This window comes from Triturus cristatus, chromosome 5_1, assembly GCF_964204655.1.
Source record: "Triturus cristatus chromosome 5_1, aTriCri1.1, whole genome shotgun sequence".
Lineage (NCBI taxonomy): Eukaryota > Metazoa > Chordata > Amphibia > Caudata > Salamandridae > Triturus > Triturus cristatus.
Window position 1 is genome coordinate 924,666,731 of NC_140587.1, and position 24,624 is coordinate 924,691,354.

At 33.4% G+C, this 24,624-nt stretch overlaps 26 non-coding genes across 26 annotated transcripts; all 26 read left to right on the forward strand.

Annotated features, from left to right (window-relative positions):
* Nucleotides 1-298: 298 nt before the first annotated feature.
* Nucleotides 299-372, forward strand: TRNAI-AAU (transfer RNA isoleucine (anticodon AAU)). The gene has a single exon. It is a non-coding gene; the product is annotated as a tRNA-Ile (tRNA).
* Nucleotides 373-1,154: 782 nt separating this feature from the next.
* Nucleotides 1,155-1,228, forward strand: TRNAI-AAU (transfer RNA isoleucine (anticodon AAU)). Its single transcript has one exon. It is a non-coding gene; the product is annotated as a tRNA-Ile (tRNA).
* Nucleotides 1,229-2,010: 782 nt separating this feature from the next.
* TRNAI-AAU (transfer RNA isoleucine (anticodon AAU)) lies at nucleotides 2,011-2,084 on the forward strand. The gene has a single exon. It is a non-coding gene; the product is annotated as a tRNA-Ile (tRNA).
* Nucleotides 2,085-2,866: 782 nt separating this feature from the next.
* Nucleotides 2,867-2,940, forward strand: TRNAI-AAU (transfer RNA isoleucine (anticodon AAU)). The gene has a single exon. It is a non-coding gene; the product is annotated as a tRNA-Ile (tRNA).
* Nucleotides 2,941-3,463: 523 nt separating this feature from the next.
* On the forward strand, nucleotides 3,464-3,537 carry TRNAI-AAU (transfer RNA isoleucine (anticodon AAU)). The gene has a single exon. It is a non-coding gene; the product is annotated as a tRNA-Ile (tRNA).
* Nucleotides 3,538-4,313: 776 nt separating this feature from the next.
* TRNAI-AAU (transfer RNA isoleucine (anticodon AAU)) lies at nucleotides 4,314-4,387 on the forward strand. Its single transcript has one exon. It is a non-coding gene; the product is annotated as a tRNA-Ile (tRNA).
* Nucleotides 4,388-4,910: 523 nt separating this feature from the next.
* On the forward strand, nucleotides 4,911-4,984 carry TRNAI-AAU (transfer RNA isoleucine (anticodon AAU)). Its single transcript has one exon. It is a non-coding gene; the product is annotated as a tRNA-Ile (tRNA).
* A 1,705-nt stretch (nucleotides 4,985-6,689) lies between these two features.
* TRNAI-AAU (transfer RNA isoleucine (anticodon AAU)) lies at nucleotides 6,690-6,763 on the forward strand. Its single transcript has one exon. It is a non-coding gene; the product is annotated as a tRNA-Ile (tRNA).
* Nucleotides 6,764-7,545: 782 nt separating this feature from the next.
* Nucleotides 7,546-7,619, forward strand: TRNAI-AAU (transfer RNA isoleucine (anticodon AAU)). Its single transcript has one exon. It is a non-coding gene; the product is annotated as a tRNA-Ile (tRNA).
* Nucleotides 7,620-8,142: 523 nt separating this feature from the next.
* Nucleotides 8,143-8,216, forward strand: TRNAI-AAU (transfer RNA isoleucine (anticodon AAU)). Its single transcript has one exon. It is a non-coding gene; the product is annotated as a tRNA-Ile (tRNA).
* A 1,373-nt stretch (nucleotides 8,217-9,589) lies between these two features.
* TRNAI-AAU (transfer RNA isoleucine (anticodon AAU)) lies at nucleotides 9,590-9,663 on the forward strand. The gene has a single exon. It is a non-coding gene; the product is annotated as a tRNA-Ile (tRNA).
* A 523-nt stretch (nucleotides 9,664-10,186) lies between these two features.
* TRNAI-AAU (transfer RNA isoleucine (anticodon AAU)) lies at nucleotides 10,187-10,260 on the forward strand. Its single transcript has one exon. It is a non-coding gene; the product is annotated as a tRNA-Ile (tRNA).
* A 517-nt stretch (nucleotides 10,261-10,777) lies between these two features.
* Nucleotides 10,778-10,851, forward strand: TRNAI-AAU (transfer RNA isoleucine (anticodon AAU)). Its single transcript has one exon. It is a non-coding gene; the product is annotated as a tRNA-Ile (tRNA).
* Nucleotides 10,852-12,230: 1,379 nt separating this feature from the next.
* On the forward strand, nucleotides 12,231-12,304 carry TRNAI-AAU (transfer RNA isoleucine (anticodon AAU)). The gene has a single exon. It is a non-coding gene; the product is annotated as a tRNA-Ile (tRNA).
* Nucleotides 12,305-13,086: 782 nt separating this feature from the next.
* TRNAI-AAU (transfer RNA isoleucine (anticodon AAU)) lies at nucleotides 13,087-13,160 on the forward strand. Its single transcript has one exon. It is a non-coding gene; the product is annotated as a tRNA-Ile (tRNA).
* Nucleotides 13,161-13,683: 523 nt separating this feature from the next.
* Nucleotides 13,684-13,757, forward strand: TRNAI-AAU (transfer RNA isoleucine (anticodon AAU)). The gene has a single exon. It is a non-coding gene; the product is annotated as a tRNA-Ile (tRNA).
* Nucleotides 13,758-15,136: 1,379 nt separating this feature from the next.
* TRNAI-AAU (transfer RNA isoleucine (anticodon AAU)) lies at nucleotides 15,137-15,210 on the forward strand. Its single transcript has one exon. It is a non-coding gene; the product is annotated as a tRNA-Ile (tRNA).
* A 523-nt stretch (nucleotides 15,211-15,733) lies between these two features.
* Nucleotides 15,734-15,807, forward strand: TRNAI-AAU (transfer RNA isoleucine (anticodon AAU)). Its single transcript has one exon. It is a non-coding gene; the product is annotated as a tRNA-Ile (tRNA).
* A 776-nt stretch (nucleotides 15,808-16,583) lies between these two features.
* TRNAI-AAU (transfer RNA isoleucine (anticodon AAU)) lies at nucleotides 16,584-16,657 on the forward strand. Its single transcript has one exon. It is a non-coding gene; the product is annotated as a tRNA-Ile (tRNA).
* A 524-nt stretch (nucleotides 16,658-17,181) lies between these two features.
* TRNAI-AAU (transfer RNA isoleucine (anticodon AAU)) lies at nucleotides 17,182-17,255 on the forward strand. The gene has a single exon. It is a non-coding gene; the product is annotated as a tRNA-Ile (tRNA).
* Nucleotides 17,256-19,825: 2,570 nt separating this feature from the next.
* Nucleotides 19,826-19,899, forward strand: TRNAI-AAU (transfer RNA isoleucine (anticodon AAU)). The gene has a single exon. It is a non-coding gene; the product is annotated as a tRNA-Ile (tRNA).
* Nucleotides 19,900-20,681: 782 nt separating this feature from the next.
* On the forward strand, nucleotides 20,682-20,755 carry TRNAI-AAU (transfer RNA isoleucine (anticodon AAU)). The gene has a single exon. It is a non-coding gene; the product is annotated as a tRNA-Ile (tRNA).
* Nucleotides 20,756-21,278: 523 nt separating this feature from the next.
* Nucleotides 21,279-21,352, forward strand: TRNAI-AAU (transfer RNA isoleucine (anticodon AAU)). The gene has a single exon. It is a non-coding gene; the product is annotated as a tRNA-Ile (tRNA).
* Nucleotides 21,353-21,869: 517 nt separating this feature from the next.
* Nucleotides 21,870-21,943, forward strand: TRNAI-AAU (transfer RNA isoleucine (anticodon AAU)). Its single transcript has one exon. It is a non-coding gene; the product is annotated as a tRNA-Ile (tRNA).
* A 1,379-nt stretch (nucleotides 21,944-23,322) lies between these two features.
* TRNAI-AAU (transfer RNA isoleucine (anticodon AAU)) lies at nucleotides 23,323-23,396 on the forward strand. The gene has a single exon. It is a non-coding gene; the product is annotated as a tRNA-Ile (tRNA).
* Nucleotides 23,397-24,178: 782 nt separating this feature from the next.
* TRNAI-AAU (transfer RNA isoleucine (anticodon AAU)) lies at nucleotides 24,179-24,252 on the forward strand. Its single transcript has one exon. It is a non-coding gene; the product is annotated as a tRNA-Ile (tRNA).
* Nucleotides 24,253-24,624: the final 372 nt, after the last annotated feature.

Sequence of the window (24,624 nt, forward strand, 5' to 3'; positions counted from 1 at the left end):
TCTCTATATTTCCTTTGAGCAGGAGCTGATAGAATGAGTAGATGAATTAATTTAATATAGATGATGAACTGTTATTTATTGCTAAACCACATGGAAAATACATTAATGGTTCTAAGTTTTAACACTAAGATTGAAAATCTCATTTGTATTGATTTTTTTGTGATATTTGTTTCTTCATGTCGATAATATATAAATATACCTTATGGGTAAACAGCTGAAAATAAGCTTTCAAACTATCTGGGGTTCACTGACATTCGCAATTCTTCATATGCATGTCCCCCAGCCCAGCACGAACAGCGGCCTGTTAGCTCAGTTGGTTAGAGCGTGGTGCTAATAACGCCAAGGTCACAGGTTCGATCCCTGTACAGGCCAAGTTTCTGTGTTAAATAAAAGATGCTTTTTCTTCTGTCTCTTTGTTATCTGTATATCTCTTTGGAGCAAGAGCTGCTAGAATCATTAGTTGAATCAATTTGATATAGATGTGGAATTATATATTAATGTTAAAGTGCCTTGAACACCCATTAATGGTTCAAAGTTCTAACACTAAGTAATTAATCTCTCATTTATTACAAGTAATTTAGGAAAGTCTAGTTTTGATTTTTTGATAATGCTTAAAGACACCATGAATGTAAACAGCTGAATATAAGATTTCCATCTATCTCGGGTTAACAATCAGTAGCACTTCATCATCTGTTATTTCTTCAGTAGTATGCTATAAATATAGTAAGCCTATTATCTGATTCTGTTAGAACATGAAGTTAAAAATGCCAAGAACATACTTTCTACCACTCTCCAAGCAAACACTTAACGCTGCTTTAATGTTGAAATAGATGCATTTTCTTCTGTATCTTGTTTAAATCTATATTTCCTTTGAGCAGAAGCTGATAGAATGAGTAGATGAATTAATTTAATATAGATTATGAACTGTTATTTATTGCTAAACCACATGGAAAATACATTAATGGTTCTAAGTTTTAACACTAAGATTGAAAATCTCATTTGTATTGATTTTTTTGTGATATTTGTTTCTTCATGTCGATAATATATAAATATACCTTATGGGTAAACAGCTGAAAATAAGCTTTCAAACTATCTGGGGTTCACTGACATTAGCAATTCTTCATATGCTTGTCCCCCAGCCCAGCACGAGCGGCGGCCTGTTAGCTCAGTTGGTTAGAGCGTGGTGCTAATAACGCCAAGGTCACAGGTTCGATCCCTGTACAGGCCAAGTTTCTGTGTTAAATAAAAGATGCTTTTTCTTCTGTCTCTTTGTTATCTGTATATCTCTTTGGAGCAAGAGCTGCTAGAATCATTAGTTGAATCAATTTGATATAGATGTGGAATTATATATTAATGTTAAAGTGCCTTGAACACCCATTAATGGTTCAAAGTTCTAACACTAAGTAATTAATCTCCCATTTATTACAAGTAATTTAGGAAAGTCTAGTTTTGATTTTTTGATAATGCTTAAAGACACCATGAATGTAAACAGCTGAATATAAGATTTCCATCTATCTCGGGTTAACAATCAGTAGCACTTCATCATCTGTTATTTCTTCAGTAGTATGCTATAAATATAGTAAGCCTATTATCTGATTCTGTTAGAACATGAAGTTAAAAATGCCAAGAACATACTTTCTACCACTCTCCAAGCAAACACTTAACGCTGCTTTAATGTTGAAATAGATGCATTTTCTTCTGTATCTTGTTTAAATCTATATTTCCTTTGAGCAGAAGCTGATAGAATGAGTAGATGAATTAATTTAATATAGATTATGAACTGTTATTTATTGCTAAACCACATGGAAAATACATTAATGGTTCTAAGTTTTAACACTAAGATTGAAAATCTCATTTGTATTGATTTTTTTGTGATATTTGTTTCTTCATGTCGATAATATATAAATATACCTTATGGGTAAACAGCTGAAAATAAGCTTTCAAACTATCTGGGGTTCACTGACATTAGCAATTCTTCATATGCTTGTCCCCCAGCCCAGCACGAGCGGCGGCCTGTTAGCTCAGTTGGTTAGAGCGTGGTGCTAATAACGCCAAGGTCACAGGTTCGATCCCTGTACAGGCCAAGTTTCTGTGTTAAATAAAAGATGCTTTTTCTTCTGTCTCTTTGTTATCTGTATATCTCTTTGGAGCAAGAGCTGCTAGAATCATTAGTTGAATCAATTTGATATAGATGTGGAATTATATATTAATGTTAAAGTGCCTTGAACACCCATTAATGGTTCAAAGTTCTAACACTAAGTAATTAATCTCCCATTTATTACAAGTAATTTAGGAAAGTCTAGTTTTGATTTTTTGATAATGCTTAAAGACACCATGAATGTAAACAGCTGAATATAAGATTTCCATCTATCTCGGGTTAACAATCAGTAGCACTTCATCATCTGTTATTTCTTCAGTAGTATGCTATAAATATAGTAAGCCTATTATCTGATTCTGTTAGAACATGAAGTTAAAAATGCCAAGAACATACTTTCTACCACTCTCCAAGCAAACACTTAACGCTGCTTTAATGTTGAAATAGATGCATTTTCTTCTGTATCTTGTTTAAATCTATATTTCCTTTGAGCAGAAGCTGATAGAATGAGTAGATGAATTAATTTAATATAGATTATGAACTGTTATTTATTGCTAAACCACATGGAAAATACATTAATGGTTCTAAGTTTTAACACTAAGATTGAAAATCTCATTTGTATTGATTTTTTTGTGATATTTGTTTCTTCATGTCGATAATATATAAATATACCTTATGGGTAAACAGCTGAAAATAAGCTTTCAAACTATCTGGGGTTCACTGACATTAGCAATTCTTCATATGCTTGTCCCCCAGCCCAGCACGAGCGGCGGCCTGTTAGCTCAGTTGGTTAGAGCGTGGTGCTAATAACGCCAAGGTCACAGGTTCGATCCCTGTACAGGCCAAGTTTCTGTGTTAAATAAAAGATGCTTTTTCTTCTGTCTCTTTGTTATCTGTATATCTCTTTGGAGCAAGAGCTGCTAGAATCATTAGTTGAATCAATTTGATATAGATGTGGAATTATATATTAATGTTAAAGTGCCTTGAACATCCATTAATGGTTGTAAGTTCTAACACTAAGTAACTAAATCTCTCATTTATTCCAAGCATTTTCTTCTGTCTGATGTTTATCTCTATATTTCCTTTGAGCAGGAGCTGATAGAATAAGTAGATGAATTAATTTAATATAGATGATGAACTGTTATTTATTGCTAAACCACATAGAACATACATTAATGGTTCTAAGGTTTAACACTAAGAATGAAAATCTCATTTGTATTGATTTTTTTGTGATATTTGTTTCTTCATGTCGATAATATATAAATATACCTTATGGGTAAACAGCTGAAAATAAGCTTTCAAACTATCTGGGGTTCACTGACATTAGCAGTTCTGCATATGCTTGTCCCCCAGCACAGCACGAACAGCGGCCTGTTAGCTCAGTTGGTTAGAGCGTGGTGCTAATAACGCCAAGGTCACAGGTTCGATCCCTGTACAGGCCAAGTCTCTGTGTTAAAAAAAAGATGCTTTTTCTTGTGTCTCTTTGTTAACTGTATATCTCTTTGGAGCAAGAGCTGCTAGTAGTTGAATCAATTTGATATAGATGTGGAATTATATATTAATGTTAAAGTGCCTTGAACATCCATTAATGGTTCAAAGTTCTAACACTAAGTAATTAATCTCCCATTTATTACAAGTAATTTAGGAAAGTCTAGTTTTGATTTTTTGATAATGCTTAAAGACACCATGAATGTAAACAGCTGAATATAAGATTTCCATCTATCTCGGGTTAACAATCAGTAGCACTTCATCATCTGTTATTTCTTCAGTAGTATGCTATAAATATAGTAAGCCTATTATCTGATTCTGTTAGAACATGAAGTTAAAAATGCCAAGAACATACTTTCTACCACTCTCCAAGCAAACACTTAACGCTGCTTTAATGTTGAAATAGATGCATTTTCTTCTGTATCTTGTTTAAATCTATATTTCCTTTGAGCAGAAGCTGATAGAATGAGAAGATGAATTAATTTAATATAGATTATGAACTGTTATTTATTGCTAAACCACATGGAAAATACATTAATGGTTCTAAGTTTTAACACTAAGATTGAAAATCTCATTTGTATTGATTTTTTTGTGATATTTGTTTCTTCATGTCGATAATATATAAATATACCTTATGGGTAAACAGCTGAAAATAAGCTTTCAAACTATCTGGGGTTCACTGACATTAGCAATTCTTCATATGCTTGTCCCCCAGCCCAGCACGAGCGGCGGCCTGTTAGCTCAGTTGGTTAGAGCGTGGTGCTAATAACGCCAAGGTCACAGGTTCGATCCCTGTACAGGCCAAGTTTCTGTGTTAAATAAAAGATGCTTTTTCTTCTGTCTCTTTGTTATCTGTATATCTCTTTGGAGCAAGAGCTGCTAGAATCATTAGTTGAATCAATTTGATATAGATGTGGAATTATATATTAATGTTAAAGTGCCTTGAACATCCATTAATGGTTGTAAGTTCTAACACTAAGTAACTAAATCTCTCATTTATTACAAGCATTTCCTTCTGTCTGATGTTTATCTCTATATTTCCTTTGAGCAGGAGCTGATAGAATGAGTAGATGAATTAATTTAATATAGATGATGAACTGTTATTTATTGCTAAACCACATAGAACATACATTAATGGTTCTAAGTTTTAACACTAAGAATGAAAATCTCATTTGTATTGATTTTTTTGTGATATTTGTTTCTTCATGTCGATAATATATAAATATACCTTATGGGTAAACAGCTGAAAATAAGCTTTCAATCTATCTGGGGTTCACTGACATTAGCAGTTCTGCATATGCTTGTCCCCCAGCACAGCACGAACGGCGGCCTGTTAGCTCAGTTGGTTAGAGCGTGGTGCTAATAACGCCAAGGTCACAGGTTCGATCCCTGTACAGGCCAAGTTTCTGTGTTAAAAAAAAGATGCTTTTTCTTGTGTCTCTTTGTTAACTGTATATCTCTTTGGAGCAAGAGCTGCTAGTAGTTGAATCAATTTGATATAGATGTGGAATTATATATTAATGTTAAAGTGCCTTGAACATCCATTAATGGTTGTAAGTTCTAACACTAAGTAACTAAATCTCTCATTTATTACAAGCATTTTCTTCTGTCTGATGTTTATCTCTATATTTCCTTTGAGCAGGAGCTGATAGAATGAGTAGATGAATTAATTTAATATAGATGATGAACTGTTATTTATTACTAAACCACATGGAAAATACATTAATGGTTCTAAGTTTTAACACTAAGATTGAAAATCTCATTTGTATTGATTTTTTTGTGATATTTGTTTCTTCATGTCGATAATATATAAATATACCTTATGGGTAAACAGCTGAAAATAAGCTTTCAAACTATCTGGGGTTCACTGACATTGGCAATTCTTCATATGCTTGTCCCCCAGCCCAGCACGAGCGGCGGCCTGTTAGCTCAGATGGTTAGAGCGTGGTGCTAATAACGCCAAGATCACAGGTTCGATCCCTGTACAGGCCAAGTTTCTGTGTTAAATAAAAGAAGCTTTTTCTTCTGTCTCTTTGTTATCTGTATATCTCTTTGGAGCAAGAGCTGCTAGAATCATTAGTTGAATCAATTTGATATAGATGTGGAATTATATATTAATGTTAAAGTGCCTTGAACATCCATTAATGGTTGTAAGTTCTAACACTAAGTAACTAAATCTCTCATTTATTACAAGCATTTTCTTCTGTCTGATGTTTATCTCTATATTTCCTTTGAGCAGGAGCTGATAGAATGAGTAGATGAATTAATTTAATATAGATGATGAACTGTTATTTATTGCTAAACCACATAGAACATACATTAATGGTTCTAAGTTTTAACACTAAGAATGAAAATCTCATTTGTATTGATTTTTTTGTGATATTTGTTTCTTCATGTCGATAATATATAAATATACCTTATGGGTAAACAGCTGAAAATAAGCTTTCAAACTATCTGGGGTTCACTGACATTAGCAGTTCTGCATATGCTTGTCCCCCAGCACAGAACGAACGGCAGCCTGTTAGCTCAGTTGGTTAGAGCGTGGTGCTAATAACGCCAAGGTCACAGGTTCGATCCCTGTACAGGCCAAGTTTCTGTGTTAAAAAAAAGATGCTTTTTCTTGTGTCTCTTTGTTAACTGTATATCTCTTTGGAGCAAGAGCTGCTAGTAGTTGAATCAATTTGATATAGATGTGGAATTATATATTAATGTTAAAGTGCCTTGAACATCCATTAATGGTTGTAAGTTCTAACACTAAGTAACTAAATCTCTCATTTATTACAAGCATTTTCTTCTGTCTGATGTTTATCTCTATATTTCCTTTGAGCAGGAGCTGATAGAATGAGTAGATGAATTAATTTAATATAGATGATGAACTGTTATTTATTGCTAAACCACATGGAAAATACATTAATGGTTCTAAGTTTTAACACTAAGATTGAAAATCTCATTTGTATTGATTTTTTTGTGATATTTGTTTCTTCATGTCGATAATATATAAATATACCTTATGGGTAAACAGCTGAAAATAAGCTTTCAAACTATCTGGGGTTCACTGACATTCGCAATTCTTCATATGCTTGTCCCCCAGCCCAGCACGAACAGCGGCCTGTTAGCTCAGTTGGTTAGAGCGTGGTGCTAATAACGCCAAGGTCACAGGTTCGATCCCTGTACAGGCCAAGTTTCTGTGTTAAATAAAAGATGCTTTTTCTTCTGTCTCTTTGTTATCTGTATATCTCTTTGGAGCAAGAGCTGCTAGAATCATTAGTTGAATCAATTTGATATAGATGTGGAATTATATATTAATGTTAAAGTGCCTTGAACACCCATTAATGGTTCAAAGTTCTAACACTAAGTAATTAATCTCCCATTTATTACAAGTAATTTAGGAAAGTCTAGTTTTGATTTTTTGATAATGCTTAAAGACACCATGAATGTAAACAGCTGAATATAAGATTTCCATCTATCTCGGGTTAACAATCAGTAGCACTTCATCATCTGTTATTTCTTCAGTAGTATGCTATAAATATAGTAAGCCTATTATCTGATTCTGTTAGAACATGAAGTTAAAAATGCCAAGAACATACTTTCTACCACTCTCCAAGCAAACACTTAACGCTGCTTTAATGTTGAAATAGATGCATTTTCTTCTGTATCTTGTTTAAATCTATATTTCCTTTGAGCAGAAGCTGATAGAATGAGTAGATGAATTAATTTAATATAGATTATGAACTGTTATTTATTGCTAAACCACATGGAAAATACATTAATGGTTCTAAGTTTTAACACTAAGATTGAAAATCTCATTTGTATTGATTTTTTTGTGATATTTGTTTCTTCATGTCGATAATATATAAATATACCTTATGGGTAAACAGCTGAAAATAAGCTTTCAAACTATCTGGGGTTCACTGACATTAGCAATTCTTCATATGCTTGTCCCCCAGCCCAGCACGAGCGGCGGCCTGTTAGCTCAGTTGGTTAGAGCGTGGTGCTAATAACGCCAAGGTCACAGGTTCGATCCCTGTACAGGCCAAGTTTCTGTGTTAAATAAAAGATGCTTTTTCTTCTGTCTCTTTGTTATCTGTATATCTCTTTGGAGCAAGAGCTGCTAGAATCATTAGTTGAATCAATTTGATATAGATGTGGAATTATATATTAATGTTAAAGTGCCTTGAACATCCATTAATGGTTGTAAGTTCTAACACTAAGTAACTAAATCTCTCATTTATTACAAGCATTTTCTTCTGTCTGATGTTTATCTCTATATTTCCTTTGAGCAGGAGCTGATAGAATGAGTAGATGAATTAATTTAATATAGATGATGAACTGTTATTTATTGCTAAACCACATAGAACATACATTAATGGTTCTAAGTTTTAACACTAAGAATGAAAATCTCATTTGTATTGATTTTTTTGTGATATTTGTTTCTTCATGTCGATAATATATAAATATACCTTATGGGTAAACAGCTGAAAATAAGCTTTCAAACTATCTGGGGTTCACTGACATTAGCAATTCTTCATATGCTTGTCCCCCAGCCCAGCACGAACGGCGGCCTGTTAGCTCAGTTGGTTAGAGCGTGGTGCTAATAACGCCAAGGTCACAGGTTCGATCCCTGTACAGGCCAAGTTTCTGTGTTAAAAAAAAGATGCTTTTTCTTGTGTCTCTTTGTTAACTGTATATCTCTTTGGAGCAAGAGCTGCTAGAATCATTAGTTGAATCAATTTGATATAGATGTGGAATTATATATTAATGTTAAAGTGCCTTGAACATCCATTAATGGTTGTAAGTTCTAACACTAAGTAACTAAATCTCTCATTTATTACAAGCATTTTCTTCTGTCTGATGTTTATCTCTATATTTCCTTTGAGCAGGAGCTGATAGAATGAGTAGATGAATTAATTTAATATAGATGATGAACTGTTATTTATTGCTAAACCACATAGAACATACATTAATGGTTCTAAGTTTTAACACTAAGAATGAAAATCTCATTTGTATTGATTTTTTTGTGATATTTGTTTCTTCATGTCGATAATATATAAATATACCTTATGGGTAAACAGCTGAAAATAAGCTTTCAAACTATCTGGGGTTCACTGACATTAGCAGTTCTGCATATGCTTGTCCCCCAGCACAGCACGAACGGCGGCCTGTTAGCTCAGTTGGTTAGAGCGTTGTGCTAATAACGCCAAGGTCACAGGTTCGATCCCTGTACAGGCCAAGTCTCTGTGTTAAAAAAAAGATGCTTTTTCTTGTGTCTCTTTGTTAACTGTATATCTCTTTGGAGCAAGAGCTGCTAGTAGTTGAATCAATTTGATATAGATGTGGAATTATATATTAATGTTAAAGTGCCTTGAACATCCATTAATGGTTCAAAGTTCTAACACTAAGTAATTAATCTCCCATTTATTACAAGTAATTTAGGAAAGTCTAGTTTTGATTTTTTGATAATGCTTAAAGACACCATGAATGTAAACAGCTGAATATAAGATTTCCATCTATCTCGGGTTAACAATCAGTAGCACTTCATCATCTGTTATTTCTTCAGTAGTATGCTATAAATATAGTAAGCCTATTATCTGATTCTGTTAGAACATGAAGTTAAAAATGCCAAGAACATACTTTCTACCACTCTCCAAGCAAACACTTAACGCTGCTTTAATGTTGAAATAGATGCATTTTCTTCTGTATCTTGTTTAAATCTATATTTCCTTTGAGCAGAAGCTGATAGAATGAGTAGATGAATTAATTTAATATAGATTATGAACTGTTATTTATTGCTAAACCACATGGAAAATACAGTAATGGTTCTAAGTTTTAACACTAAGATTGAAAATCTCATTTGTATTGATTTTTTTGTGATATTTGTTTCTTCATGTCGATAATATATAAATATACCTTATGGGTAAACAGCTGAAAATAAGCTTTCAAACTATCTGGGGTTCACTGACATTAGCAATTCTTCATATGCTTGTCCCCCAGCCCAGCACGCGCGGCGGCCTGTTAGCTCAGTTGGTTAGAGCGTGGTGCTAATAACGCCAAGGTCACAGGTTCGATCCCTGTACAGGCCAAGTTTCTGTGTTAAATAAAAGATGCTTTTTCTTCTGTCTCTTTGTTATCTGTATATCTCTTTGGAGCAAGAGCTGCTAGAATCATTAGTTGAATCAATTTGATATAGATGTGGAATTATATATTAATGTTAAAGTGCCTTGAACATCCATTAATGGTTGTAAGTTCTAACACTAAGTAACTAAATCTCTCATTTATTACAAGCATTTTCTTCTGTCTGATGTTTATCTCTATATTTCCTTTGAGCAGGAGCTGATAGAATGAGTAGATGAATTAATTTAATATAGATGATGAACTGTTATTTATTGCTAAACCACATAGAACATACATTAATGGTTCTAAGTTTTAACACTAAGAATGAAAATCTCATTTGTATTGATTTTTTTGTGATATTTGTTTCTTCATGTCGATAATATATAAATATACCTTATGGGTAAACAGCTGAAAATAAGCTTTCAATCTATCTGGGGTTCACTGACATTAGCAGTTCTGCATATGCTTGTCCCCCAGCACAGCACGAACGGCGGCCTGTTAGCTCAGTTGGTTAGAGCGTGGTGCTAATAACGCCAAGGTCACAGGTTCGATCCCTGTACAGGCCAAGTTTCTGTGTTATAAAAAAGATGCTTTTTCTTGTGTCTCTTTGTTAACTGTATATCTCTTTGGAGCAAGAGCTGCTAGTAGTTGAATCAATTTGATATAGATGTGGAATTATATATTAATGTTAAAGTGCCTTGAACATCCATTAATGGTTGTAAGTTCTAACACTAAGTAACTAAATCTCTCATTTATTACAAGCATTTTCTTCTGTCTGATGTTTATCTCTATATTTCCTTTGAGCAGGAGCTGATAGAATGAGTAGATGAATTAATTTAATATAGATGATGAACTGTTATTTATTGCTAAACCACATGGAAAATACATTAATGGTTCTAAGTTTTAACACTAAGATTGAAAATCTCATTTGTATTGATTTTTTTGTGATATTTGTTTCTTCATGTCGATAATATATAAATATACCTTATGGGTAAACAGCTGAAAATAAGCTTTCAAACTATCTGGGGTTCACTGACATTAGCAATTCTTCATATGCTTGTCCCCCAGCCCAGCACGAACGGCGGCCTGTTAGCTCAGTTGGTTAGAGCGTGGTGCTAATAACGCCAAGGTCACAGGTTCGATCCCTGTACAGGCCAAGTTTCTGTGTTCAATAAAAGATGCTTTTTCTTCTGTCTCTTTGTTATCTGTATATCTCTTTGGAGCAAGAGCTGCTAGAATGATTAGTTGAATCAATGTGATATAGATGTGGAATTATATATTAATGTTAAAGTGCCTTGAACATCCATTAATGGTTCAAAGTTCTAACACTAAGTAATTAATCTCCCATTTATTACAAGTAATTTAGGAAAGTCTAGTTTTGATTTTTTGATAATGCTTAAAGACACCATGAATGTAAACAGCTGAATATAAGATTTCCATCTATCTCGGGTTAACAATCAGTAGCACTTCATCATCTGTTATTTCTTCAGTAGTATGCTATAAATATAGTAAGCCTATTATCTGATTCTGTTAGAACATGAAGTTAAAAATGCCAAGAACATACTTTCTACCACTCTCCAAGAAAACACTTAACGCTGCTTTAATGTTGAAATAGATGCATTTTCTTCTGTATCTTGTTTAAATCTATATTTCCTTTGAGCAGAAGCTGATAGAATGAGTCGTTGAATTAATTTAATATAGATGATGAACTGTTATTTATTGCTAAACCACATGGAAAATACATTAATGGTTCTAAGTTTTAACACTAAGATTGAAAATCTCATTTGTATTGATTTTTTTGTGATATTTGTTTCTTCATGTCGATAATACATAAATATACCTTATGGGTAAACAGCTGAAAATAAGCTGTCAAACTATCTGGGGTTCACTGACATTAGCAATTCTTCATATGCTTGTCCCCCAGCCCAGCACGAACGGCGGCCTGTTAGCTCAGTTGGTTAGAGCGTGGTGCTAATAACGCCAATGTCACAGGTTCGATCCCTGTACAGGCCAAGTTTCTGTGTTAAATAAAAGAAGCTTTTTCTTCTGTCTCTTTGTTATCTGTATATCTCTTTGGAGCAAGAGCTGCTAGAATCATTAGTTGAATCAATTTGATATAGATGTGGAATTATATATTAATGTTAAAGTGCCTTGAACATCCATTAATGGTTGTAAGTTCTAACACTAAGTAACTAAATCTCTCATTTATTACAAGCATTTTCTTCTGTCTGATGTTTATCTCTATATTTTCTTTGAGCAGGAGCTGATAGAATGAGTAGATGAATTAATTTAATATAGATGATGAACTGTTATTTATTGCTAAACCACATGGAAAATACATTAATGGTTCTAAGTTTTAACACTAAGATTGAAAATCTCATTTGTATTGATTTTTTTGTGATATTTGTTTCTTCATGTCGATAATATATAAATATACCTTATGGGTAAAGAGCTGAAAATAAGCTTTCAAACTATCTGGGGTTCACTGACATTAGCAATTCTTCATATGCTTGTCCCCCAGCCCAGCACGAACGGCGGCCTGTTAGCTCAGTTGGTTAGAGCGTGGTGCTAATAACGCCAAGGTCACAGGTTCGATCCCTGTACAGGCCAAGTTTCTGTGGTCAATAAAAGATGCTTTTTCTTGTGTCTCTTTGTTATCTGTATATCTCTTTGGAGCAAGAGCTGCTAGAATGATTAGTTGAATCAATTTGATATAGATGTGGAATTATATATTAATGTTAAAGTGCCTTGAACACCCATTAATGGTTCAAAGTTCTAACACTAAGTAATTAATCTCCCATTTATTACAAGTAATTTAGGAAAGTCTAGTTTTGATTTTTTGATAATGCTTAAAGACACCATGAATGTAAACAGCTGAATATAAGATTTCCATCTATCTCGGGTTAACAATCAGTAGCACTTCATCATCTGTTATTTCTTCAGTAGTATGCTATAAATATAGTAAGCCTATTATCTGATTCTGTTAGAACATGAAGTTAAAAATGCCAAGAACATACTTTCTACCACTCTCCAAGCAAACACTTAACGCTGCTTTAATGTTGAAATAGATGCATTTTCTTCTGTATCTTGTTTAAATCTATATTTCCTTTGAGCAGAAGCTGATAGAATGAGTAGATGAATTAATTTAATATAGATTATGAACTGTTATTTATTGCTAAACCACATGGAAAATACATTAATGGTTCTAAGTTTTAACACTAAGATTGAAAATCTCATTTGTATTGATTTTTTTGTGATATTTGTTTCTTCATGTCGATAATATATAAATATACCTTATGGGTAAACAGCTGAAAATAAGCTTTCAAACTATCTGGGGTTCACTGACATTAGCAATTCTTCATATGCTTGTCCCCCAGCCCAGCACGAGCGGCGGCCTGTTAGCTCAGTTGGTTAGAGCGTGGTGCTAATAACGCCAAGGTCACAGGTTCGATCCCTGTACAGGCCAAGTTTCTGTGTTAAATAAAAGATGCTTTTTCTTCTGTCTCTTTGTTATCTGTATATCTCTTTGGAGCAAGAGCTGCTAGAATCATTAGTTGAATCAATTTGATATAGATGTGGAATTATATATTAATGTTAAAGTGCCTTGAACATCCATTAATGGTTGTAAGTTCTAACACTAAGTAACTAAATCTCTCATTTATTACAAGCATTTTCTTCTGTCTGATGTTTATCTCTATATTTCCTTTGAGCAGGAGCTGATAGAATGAGTAGATGAATTAATTTAATATAGATGATGAACTGTTATTTATTGCTAAACCACATAGAACATACATTAATGGTTCTAAGTTTTAACACTAAGAATGAAAATCTCATTTGTATTGATTTTTTTGTGATATTTGTTTCTTCATGTCGATAATATATAAATATACCTTATGGGTAAACAGCTGAAAATAAGCTTTCAAACTATCTGGGGTTCACTGACATTAGCAATTCTTCATATGCTTGTCCCCCAGCCCAGCACGAACGGCGGCCTGTTAGCTCAGTTGGTTAGAGCGTGGTGCTAATAACGCCAAGGTCACAGGTTCGATCCCTGTACAGGCCAAGTTTCTGTGTTAAAAAAAAGATGCTTTTTCTTGTGTCTCTTTGTTAACTGTATATCTCTTTGGAGCAAGAGCTGCTAGAATCATTAGTTGAATCAATTTGATATAGATGTGGAATTATATATTAATGTTAAAGTGCCTTGAACATCCATTAATGGTTGTAAGTTCTAACACTAAGTAACTAAATCTCTCATTTATTACAAGCATTTTCTTCTGTCTGATGTTTATCTCTATATTTCCTTTGAGCAGGAGCTGATAGAATGAGTAGATGAATTAATTTAATATAGATGATGAACTGTTATTTATTGCTAAACCACATAGAACATACATTAATGGTTCTAAGTTTTAACACTAAGAATGAAAATCTCATTTGTATTGATTTTTTTGTGATATTTGTTTCTTCATGTCGATAATATATAAATATACCTTATGGGTAAACAGCTGAAAATAAGCTTTCAAACTATCTGCGGTTCACTGACATTAGCAATTCTTCATATGCTTGTCCCCCAGCCCAGCACGAACAACGGCCTGTTAGCACAGTTGGTTAGAGCGTGGTGCTAATAACGCCAAGGTCACAGGTTCGATCCCTGTACAGGCCAAGTTTCTGTGTTAAATAAAAGATGCTTTTTCTTCTGTCTCTTTGTTATCTGTATATCTCTTTGGAGCAAGAGCTGCTAGAATCATTAGTTGAATCAATTTGATATAGATGTGGAATTATATATTAATGTTAAAGTGCCTTGAACATCCATTAATGGTTCAAAGTTCTAACACTAAGTAATTAATCTCCCATTTATTACAAGTAATTTAGGAAAGTGTAGTTTTGATTTTTTGATAATGCTTAAAGACACCATGAATGTAAACAGCTGAATATAAGATTTCCATCTATCTCGAGTTAACAATCAGTAGCACTTCATCATCTGTTATTTCTTCAGTAGTATGCTATAAATATAGTAAGCCTATTATCTGATTCTGTTAGAACATGAAGTTAAAAATGCCAAGAACATACTTTCTACCACTCTCCAAGCAAACACTTAACGCTGCTTTAATGTTGAAATAGATGCATTTTCTTCTGTATCTTGTTTAAATCTATATTTCCTTTGAGCAGAAGCTGATAGAATGAGTAGATGAATTAATTTAATATAGATTATGAACTGTTATTTATTGCTAAACCACATGGAAAATACATTAATGGTTCTAAGTTTTAACACTAAGATTGAAAATCTCATTTGTATTGATTTTTTTGTGATATTTGTTTCTTCATGTCGATAATATATAAATATACCTTATGGGTAAACAGCTGAAAATAAGCTTTCAAACTATCTGGGGTTCACTGACATTAGCAATTCTTCATATGCTTGTCCCCCAGCCCAGCACGAGCGGCGGCCTGTTAGCTCAGTTGGTTAGAGCGTGGTGCTAATAACGCCAAGGTCACAGGTTCGATCCCTGTACAGGCCAAGTTTCTGTGTTAAATAAAAGATGCTTTTTCTTCTGTCTCTTTATTATCTGTATATCTCTTTGGAGCAAGAGCTGCTAGAATCATTAGTTGAATCAATTTGATATAGATGTGGAATTATATATTAATGTTAAAGTGCCTTGAACATCCATTAATGGTTGTAAGTTCTAACACTAAGTAACTAAATCTCTCATTTATTCCAAGCATTTTCTTCTGTCTGATGTTTATCTCTATATTTCCTTTGAGCAGGAGCTGATAGAATAAGTAGATGAATTAATTTAATATAGATGATGAACTGTTATTTATTGCTAAACCACATAGAACATACATTAATGGTTCTAAGTTTTAACACTAAGAATGAAAATCTCATTTGTATTGATTTTTTTGTGATATTTGTTTCTTCATGTCGATAATATATAAATATACCTTATGGGTAAACAGCTGAAAATAAGCTTTCAAACTATCTGGGGTTCACTGACATTAGCAGTTCTGCATATGCTTGTCCCCCAGCACAGCACGAACGGCGGCCTGTTAGCTCAGTTGGTTAGAGCGTGGTGCTAATAACGCCAAGGTCACAGGTTCGATCCCTGTACAGGCCAAGTCTCTGTGTTAAAAAAAAGGTGCTTTTTCTTGTGTCTCTTTGTTAACTGTATATCTCTTTGGAGCAAGAGCTGCTAGTAGTTGAATCAATTTGATATAGATGTGGAATTATATATTAATGTTAAAGTGCCTTGAACATCCATTAATGGTTCAAAGTTCTAACACTAAGTAATTAATCTCCCATTTATTACAAGTAATTTAGGAAAGTCTAGTTTTGATTTTTTGATAATGCTTAAAGACACCATGAATGTAAACAGCTGAATATAAGATTTCCATCTATCTCGGGTTAACAATCAGTAGCACTTCATCATCTGTTATTTCTTCAGTAGTATGCTATAAATATAGTAAGCCTATTATCTGATTCTGTTAGAACATGAAGTTAAAAATGCCAAGAACATACTTTCTACCACTCTCCAAGCAAACACTTAACGCTGCTTTAATGTTGAAATAGATGCATTTTCTTCTGTATCTTGTTTAAATCTATATTTCCTTTGAGCAGAAGCTGATAGAATGAGAAGATGAATTAATTTAATATAGATTATGAACTGTTATTTATTGCTAAACCACATGGAAAATACATTAATGGTTCTAAGTTTTAACACTAAGATTGAAAATCTCATTTGTATTGATTTTTTTGTGATATTTGTTTCTTCATGTCGATAATATATAAATATACCTTATGGGTAAACAGCTGAAAATAAGCTTTCAAACTATCTGGGGTTCACTGACATTAGCAATTCTTCATATGCTTGTCCCCCAGCCCAGCACGAGCGGCGGCCTGTTAGCTCAGTTGGTTAGAGCGTGGTGCTAATAACGCCAAGGTCACAGGTTCGATCCCTGTACAGGCCAAGTTTCTGTGTTAAATAAAAGATGCTTTTTCTTCTGTCTCTTTGTTATCTGTATATCTCTTTGGAGCAAGAGCTGCTAGAATCATTAGTTGAATCAATTTGATATAGATGTGGAATTATATATTAATGTTAAAGTGCCTTGAACATCCATTAATGGTTGTAAGTTCTAACACTAAGTAACTAAATCTCTCCTTTTATTACAAGCATTTTCTTCTGTCTGATGTTTATCTCTATATTTCCTTTGAGCAGGAGCTGATAGAATGAGTAGATGAATTAATTTAATATAGATGATGAACTGTTATTTATTGCTAAACCACATAGAACATACATTAATGGTTCTAAGTTTTAACACTAAGAATGAAAATCTCATTTGTATTGATTTTTTTGTGATATTTGTTTCTTCATGTCGATAATATATAAATATACCTTATGGGTAAACAGCTGAAAATAAGCTTTCAAACTATCTGGGGTTCACTGACATTACCACTTCTTCATATGCTTGTCCCCCAGCCCAGCATGAACAGCGGCCTGTTAGCTCAGTTGGTTAGAGCGTGGTGCTAATAACGCCAAGGTCACAGGTTCGATCCCTGTACAGGCCAAGTTTCTGTGTTAAATAAAAGATGCTTTTTCTTCTGTCTCTTTGTTATCTGTATATCTCTTTGGAGCAAGAGCTGCTAGAATCATTAGTTGAATCAATTTGATATAGATGTGGAATTATATATTAATGTTAAAGTGCCTTGAACATCCATTAATGGTTGTAAGTTCTAACACTAAGTAACTAAATCTCTCATTTATTACAAGCATTTTCTTCTGTCTGATGTTTATCTCTATATTTCCTTTGAGCAGAAGCTGATAGAATGAGTAGATGAATTAATTTAATATAGATGATAAACTGTTATTTATTGCTAAACCACATAGAAAATACATTAATGGTTCTAAGTTTTAACACTAAGAATGAAAATCTCATTTGTATTGATTTTTTTGTGATATTTGTTTCTTCATGTCGATAATATATAAATATACCTTATGGGTAAACAGCTGAAAATAAGCTTTCAAACTATCTGGGGTTCACTGACATTGGCAATTCTTCATATGCTTGTCCCCCAGCCCAGCACGAACGGCGGCCTGTTAGCTCAGTTGGTTAGAGCGTGGTGCTAATAATGCCAAGGTCACAGGTTCGATCCCTGTACAGGCCAAGTTTCTGTGTTAAAAAAAAGATGCTTTTTCTTGTGTCTCTTTGTTAACTGTATATCTCTTTGGAGCAAGAGCTGCTAGAATCATTAGTTGAATCAATTTGATATAGATGTGGAATTATATATTAATGTTAAAGTGCCTTGAACATCCATTAATGGTTGTAAGTTCTAACACTAAGTAACTAAATCTCTCATTTATTACAAGCATTTTCTTCTGTCTGATGTTTATCTCTATATTTCCTTTGAGCAGGAGCTGATAGAATGAGTAGATGAATTAATTTAATATAGATGATGAACTGTTATTTATTGCTAAACCACATAGAACATACATTAATGGTTCTAAGTTTTAACACTAAGAATGAAAATCTCATTTGTATTGATTTTTTTGTGATATTTGTTTCTTCATGTCGATAATATATAAATATACCTTATGGGTAAACAGCTGAAAATAAGCTTTCAAACTATCTGGGGTTCACTGACATTAGCAATTCTTCATATGCTTGTCCCCCATGACTGTGCACACAGTGGCCTGTTAGCTCAGTTGGTTAGAGCGTGGTGCTAATAATGCCAAGGTCACAGGTTCGATCCCTGTACATGCCAGGTGTCTGAGTTAAAAGAAAGCTTTTTCTTATCTCTCATTGTTAACTGTATACCTCTTTGGAGCAAGAGCTGCTAGAAAGATTCGATTAATACATTTTATATAGATGTGGAATTACATATTAATGTTAAAGTGCCTTGAACATCCATTAATGGTTCAAAGTTCTAACACTAAGTAATTAATCTCCCATTTATTACAAGTAATTTAGGAAAGTCTAGTTTTGATTTTTTGATAATGCTTAAAGACACCATGAATGTAAACAGCTGAATATAAGATTTCCATCTATCTCGGGTTAACAATCAGTAGCACTTCATCATCTGTTATTTCTTCAGTAGTATGCTATAAATATAGTAAGCCTATTATCTGATTCTGTTAGAACATGAAGTTAAAAATGCCAAGAACATACTTTCTACCACTCTCCAAGAAAACACTTAACGCTGCTTTAATGTTGAAATAGATGCATTTTCTTCTGTATCTTGTTTAAATCTATATTTCCTTTGAGCAGAAGCTGATAGAATGAGTAGATGAATTAATTTAATATAGATGATGAACTGTTATTTATTGCTAAACCACATGGAAAATACATTAATGGTTCTAAGTTTTAACACTAAGATTGAAAATCTCATTTGTATTGATTTTTTTGTGATATTTGTTTCTTCATGTCGATAATACATAAATATACCTTATGGGTAAACAGCTGAAAATAAGCTGTCAAACTATCTGGGGTTCACTGACATTAGCAATTCTTCATATGCTTGTCCCCCAGCCCAGCACGAACGGCGGCCTGTTAGCTCAGTTGGTTAGAGCGTGGTGCTAATAACGCCAATGTCACAGGTTCGATCCCTGTACAGGCCAAGTTTCTGTGTTAAATAAAAGAAGCTTTTTCTTCTGTCTCTTTGTTATCTGTATATCTCTTTGGAGCAAGAGCTGCTAGAATCATTAGTTGAATCAATTTGATATAGATGTGGAATTATATATTAATGTTAAAGTGCCTTGAACATCCATTAATGGTTGTAAGTTCTAACACTAAGTAACTAAATCTCTCATTTATTACAAGCATTTTCTTCTGTCTGATGTTTATCTCTATATTTTCTTTGAGCAGGAGCTGATAGAATGAGTAGATGAATTAATTTAATATAGATGATGAACTGTTATTTATTGCTAAACCACATGGAAAATACATTAATGGTTCTAAGTTTTAACACTAAGATTGAAAATCTCATTTGTATTGATTTTTTTGTGATATTTGTTTCTTCATGTCGATAATATATAAATATACCTTATGGGTAAAGAGCTGAAAATAAGCTTTCAAACTATCTGGGGTTCACTGACATTAGCAATTCTTCATATGCTTGTCCCCCAGCCCAGCACGAACGGCGGCCTGTTAGCTCAGTTGGTTAGAGCGTGGTGCTAATAACGCCAAGGTCACAGGTTCGATCCCTGTACAGGCCAAGTTTCTGTGGTCAATAAAAGATGCTTTTTCTTGTGTCTCTTTGTTATCTGTATATCTCTTTGGAGCAAGAGCTGCTAGAATGATTAGTTGAATCAATTTGATATAGATGTGGAATTATATATTAATGTTAAAGTGCCTTGAACATCCATTAATGGTTCAAAGTTCTAACACTAAGTAATTAATCTCCCATTTATTACAAGTAATTTAGGAAAGTCTAGTTTTGATTTTTTGATAATGCTTAAAGACACCATGAATGTAAACAGCTGAATATAAGATTTCCATCTATCTCGGGTTAACAATCAGTAGCACTTCATCATCTGTTATTTCTTCAGTAGTATGCTATAAATATAGTAAGCCTATTATCTGATTCTGTTAGAACATGAAGTTAAAAATGCCAAGAACATACTTTCTACCACTCTCCAAGCAAACACTTAACGCTGCTTTAATGTTGAAATAGATGCATTTTCTTCTGTATCTTGTTTAAATCTATATTTCCTTTGAGCAGAAGCTGATAGAATGAGTAGATGAATTAATTTAATATAGATTATGAACTGTTATTTATTGCTAAACCACATGGAAAATACAGTAATGGTTCTAAGTTTTAACACTAAGATTGAAAATCTCATTTGTATTGATTTTTTTGTGATATTTGTTTCTTCATGTCGATAATATATAAATATACCTTATGGGTAAACAGCTGAAAATAAGCTTTCAAACTATCTGGGGTTCACTGACATTAGCAATTCTTCATATGCTTGTCCCCCAGCCCAGCACGCGCGGCGGCCTGTTAGCTCAGTTGGTTAGAGCGTGGTGCTAATAACGCCAAGGTCACAGGTTCGATCCCTGTACAGGCCAAGTTTCTGTGTTAAATAAAAGATGCTTTTTCTTCTGTCTCTTTGTTATCTGTATATCTCTTTGGAGCAAGAGCTGCTAGAATCATTAGTTGAATCAATTTGATATAGATGTGGAATTATATATTAATGTTAAAGTGCCTTGAACATCCATTAATGGTTGTAAGTTCTAACACTAAGTAACTAAATCTCTCATTTATTACAAGCATTTTCTTCTGTCTGATGTTTATCTCTATATTTCCTTTGAGCAGGAGCTGATAGAATGAGTAGATGAATTAATTTAATATAGATGATGAACTGTTATTTATTGCTAAACCACATAGAACATACATTAATGGTTCTAAGTTTTAACACTAAGAATGAAAATCTCATTTGTATTGATTTTTTTGTGATATTTGTTTCTTCATGTCGATAATATATAAATATACCTTATGGGTAAACAGCTGAAAATAAGCTTTCAATCTATCTGGGGTTCACTGACATTAGCAGTTCTGCATATGCTTGTCCCCCAGCACAGCACGAACGGCGGCCTGTTAGCTCAGTTGGTTAGAGCGTGGTGCTAATAACGCCAAGGTCACAGGTTCGATCCCTGTACAGGCCAAGTTTCTGTGTTATAAAAAAGATGCTTTTTCTTGTGTCTCTTTGTTAACTGTATATCTCTTTGGAGCAAGAGCTGCTAGTAGTTGAATCAATTTGATATAGATGTGGAATTATATATTAATGTTAAAGTGCCTTGAACATCCATTAATGGTTGTAAGTTCTAACACTAAGTAACTAAATCTCTCATTTATTACAAGCATTTTCTTCTGTCTGATGTTTATCTCTATATTTCCTTTGAGCAGGAGCTGATAGAATGAGTAGATGAATTAATTTAATATAGATGATGAACTGTTATTTATTGCTAAACCACATGGAAAATACATTAATGGTTCTAAGTTTTAACACTAAGATTGAAAATCTCATTTGTATTGATTTTTTTGTGATATTTGTTTCTTCATGTCGATAATATATAAATATACCTTATGGGTAAACAGCTGAAAATAAGCTTTCAAACTATCTGGGGTTCACTGACATTAGCAATTCTTCATATGCTTGTCCCCCAGCCCAGCACGAACGGCGGCCTGTTAGCTCAGTTGGTTAGAGCGTGGTGCTAATAACGCCAAGGTCACAGGTTCGATCCCTGTACAGGCCAAGTTTCTGTGTTCAATAAAAGATGCTTTTTCTTGTGTCTCTTTGTTATCTGTATATCTCTTTGGAGCAAGAGCTGCTAGAATGATTAGTTGAATCAATGTGATATAGATGTGGAATTATATATTAATGTTAAAGTGCCTTGAACATCCATTAATGGTTCAAAGTTCTAACACTAAGTAATTAATCTCCCATTTATTACAAGTAATTTAGGAAAGTCTAGTTTTGATTTTTTGATAATGCTTAAAGACACCATGAATGTAAACAGCTGAATATAAGATTTCCATCTATCTCGGGTTAACAATCAGTAGCACTTCATCATCTGTTATTTCTTCAGTAGTATGCTATAAATATAGTAAGCCTATTATCTGATTCTGTTAGAACATGAAGTTAAAAATGCCAAGAACATACTTTCTACCACTCTCCAAGAAAACACTTAACGCTGCTTTAATGTTGAAATAGATGCATTTTCTTCTGTATCTTGTTTAAATCTATATTTCCTTTGAGCAGAAGCTGATAGAATGAGTCGTTGAATTAATTTAATATAGATGATGAACTGTTATTTATTGCTAAACCACATGGAAAATACATTAATGGTTCTAAGTTTTAACACTAAGATTGAAAATCTCATTTGTATTGATTTTTTTGTGATATTTGTTTCTTCATGTCGATAATACATAAATATACCTTATGGGTAAACAGCTGAAAATAAGCTGTCAAACTATCTGGGGTTCACTGACATTAGCAATTCTTCATATGCTTGTCCCCCAGCCCAGCACGAACGGCGGCCTGTTAGCTCAGTTGGTTAGAGCGTGGTGCTAATAACGCCAATGTCACAGGTTCGATCCCTGTACAGGCCAAGTTTCTGTGTTAAATAAAAGAAGCTTTTTCTTCTGTCTCTTTGTTATCTGTATATCTCTTTGGAGCAAGAGCTGCTAGAATCATTAGTTGAATCAATTTGATATAGATGTGGAATTATATATTAATGTTAAAGTGCCTTGAACATCCATTAATGGTTGTAAGTTCTAACACTAAGTAACTAAATCTCTCATTTATTACAAGCATTTTCTTCTGTCTGATGTTTATCTCTATATTTTCTTTGAGCAGGAGCTGATAGAATGAGTAGATGAATTAATTTAATATAGATGATGAACTGTTATTTATTGCTAAACCACATGGAAAATACATTAATGGTTCTAAGTTTTAACACTAAGATTGAAAATCTCATTTGTATTGATTTTTTTGTGATATTTGTTTCTTCATGTCGATAATATATAAATATACCTTATGGGTAAAGAGCTGAAAATAAGCTTTCAAACTATCTGGGGTTCACTGACATTAGCAATTCTTCATATGCTTGTCCCCCAGCCCAGCACGAACGGCGGCCTGTTAGCTCAGTTGGTTAGAGCGTGGTGCTAATAACGCCAAGGTCACAGGTTCGATCCCTGTACAGGCCAAGTTTCTGTGGTCAATAAAAGATGCTTTTTCTTGTGTCTCTTTGTTATCTGTATATCTCTTTGGAGCAAGAGCTGCTAGAATGATTAGTTGAATCAATTTGATATAGATGTGGAATTATATATTAATGTTAAAGTGCCTTGAACACCCATTAATGGTTCAAAGTTCTAACACTAAGTAATTAATCTCCCATTTATTACAAGTAATTTAGGAAAGTCTAGTTTTGATTTTTTGATAATGCTTAAAGACACCATGAATGTAAACAGCTGAATATAAGATTTCCATCTATCTCGGGTTAACAATCAGTAGCACTTCATCATCTGTTATTTCTTCAGTAGTATGCTATAAATATAGTAAGCCTATTATCTGATTCTGTTAGAACATGAAGTTAAAAATGCCAAGAACATACTTTCTACCACTCTCCAAGCAAACACTTAACGCTGCTTTAATGTTGAAATAGATGCATTTTCTTCTGTATCTTGTTTAAATCTATATTTCCTTTGAGCAGAAGCTGATAGAATGAGTAGATGAATTAATTTAATATAGATTATGAACTGTTATTTATTGCTAAACCACATGGAAAATACATTAATGGTTCTAAGTTTTAACACTAAGATTGAAAATCTCATTTGTATTGATTTTTTTGTGATATTTGTTTCTTCATGTCGATAATATATAAATATACCTTATGGGTAAACAGCTGAAAATAAGCTTTCAAACTATCTGGGGTTCACTGACATTAGCAATTCTTCATATGCTTGTCCCCCAGCCCAGCACGAGCGGCGGCCTGTTAGCTCAGTTGGTTAGAGCGTGGTGCTAATAACGCCAAGGTCACAGGTTCGATCCCTGTACAGGCCAAGTTTCTGTGTTAAATAAAAGATGCTTTTTCTTCTGTCTCTTTGTTATCTGTATATCTCTTTGGAGCAAGAGCTGCTAGAATCATTAGTTGAATCAATTTGATATAGATGTGGAATTATATATTAATGTTAAAGTGCCTTGAACATCCATTAATGGTTGTAAGTTCTAACACTAAGTAACTAAATCTCTCATTTATTACAAGCATTTTCTTCTGTCTGATGTTTATCTCTATATTTCCTTTGAGCAGGAGCTGATAGAATGAGTAGATGAATTAATTTAATATAGATGATGAACTGTTATTTATTGCTAAACCACATAGAACATACATTAATGGTTCTAAGTTTTAACACTAAGAATGAAAATCTCATTTGT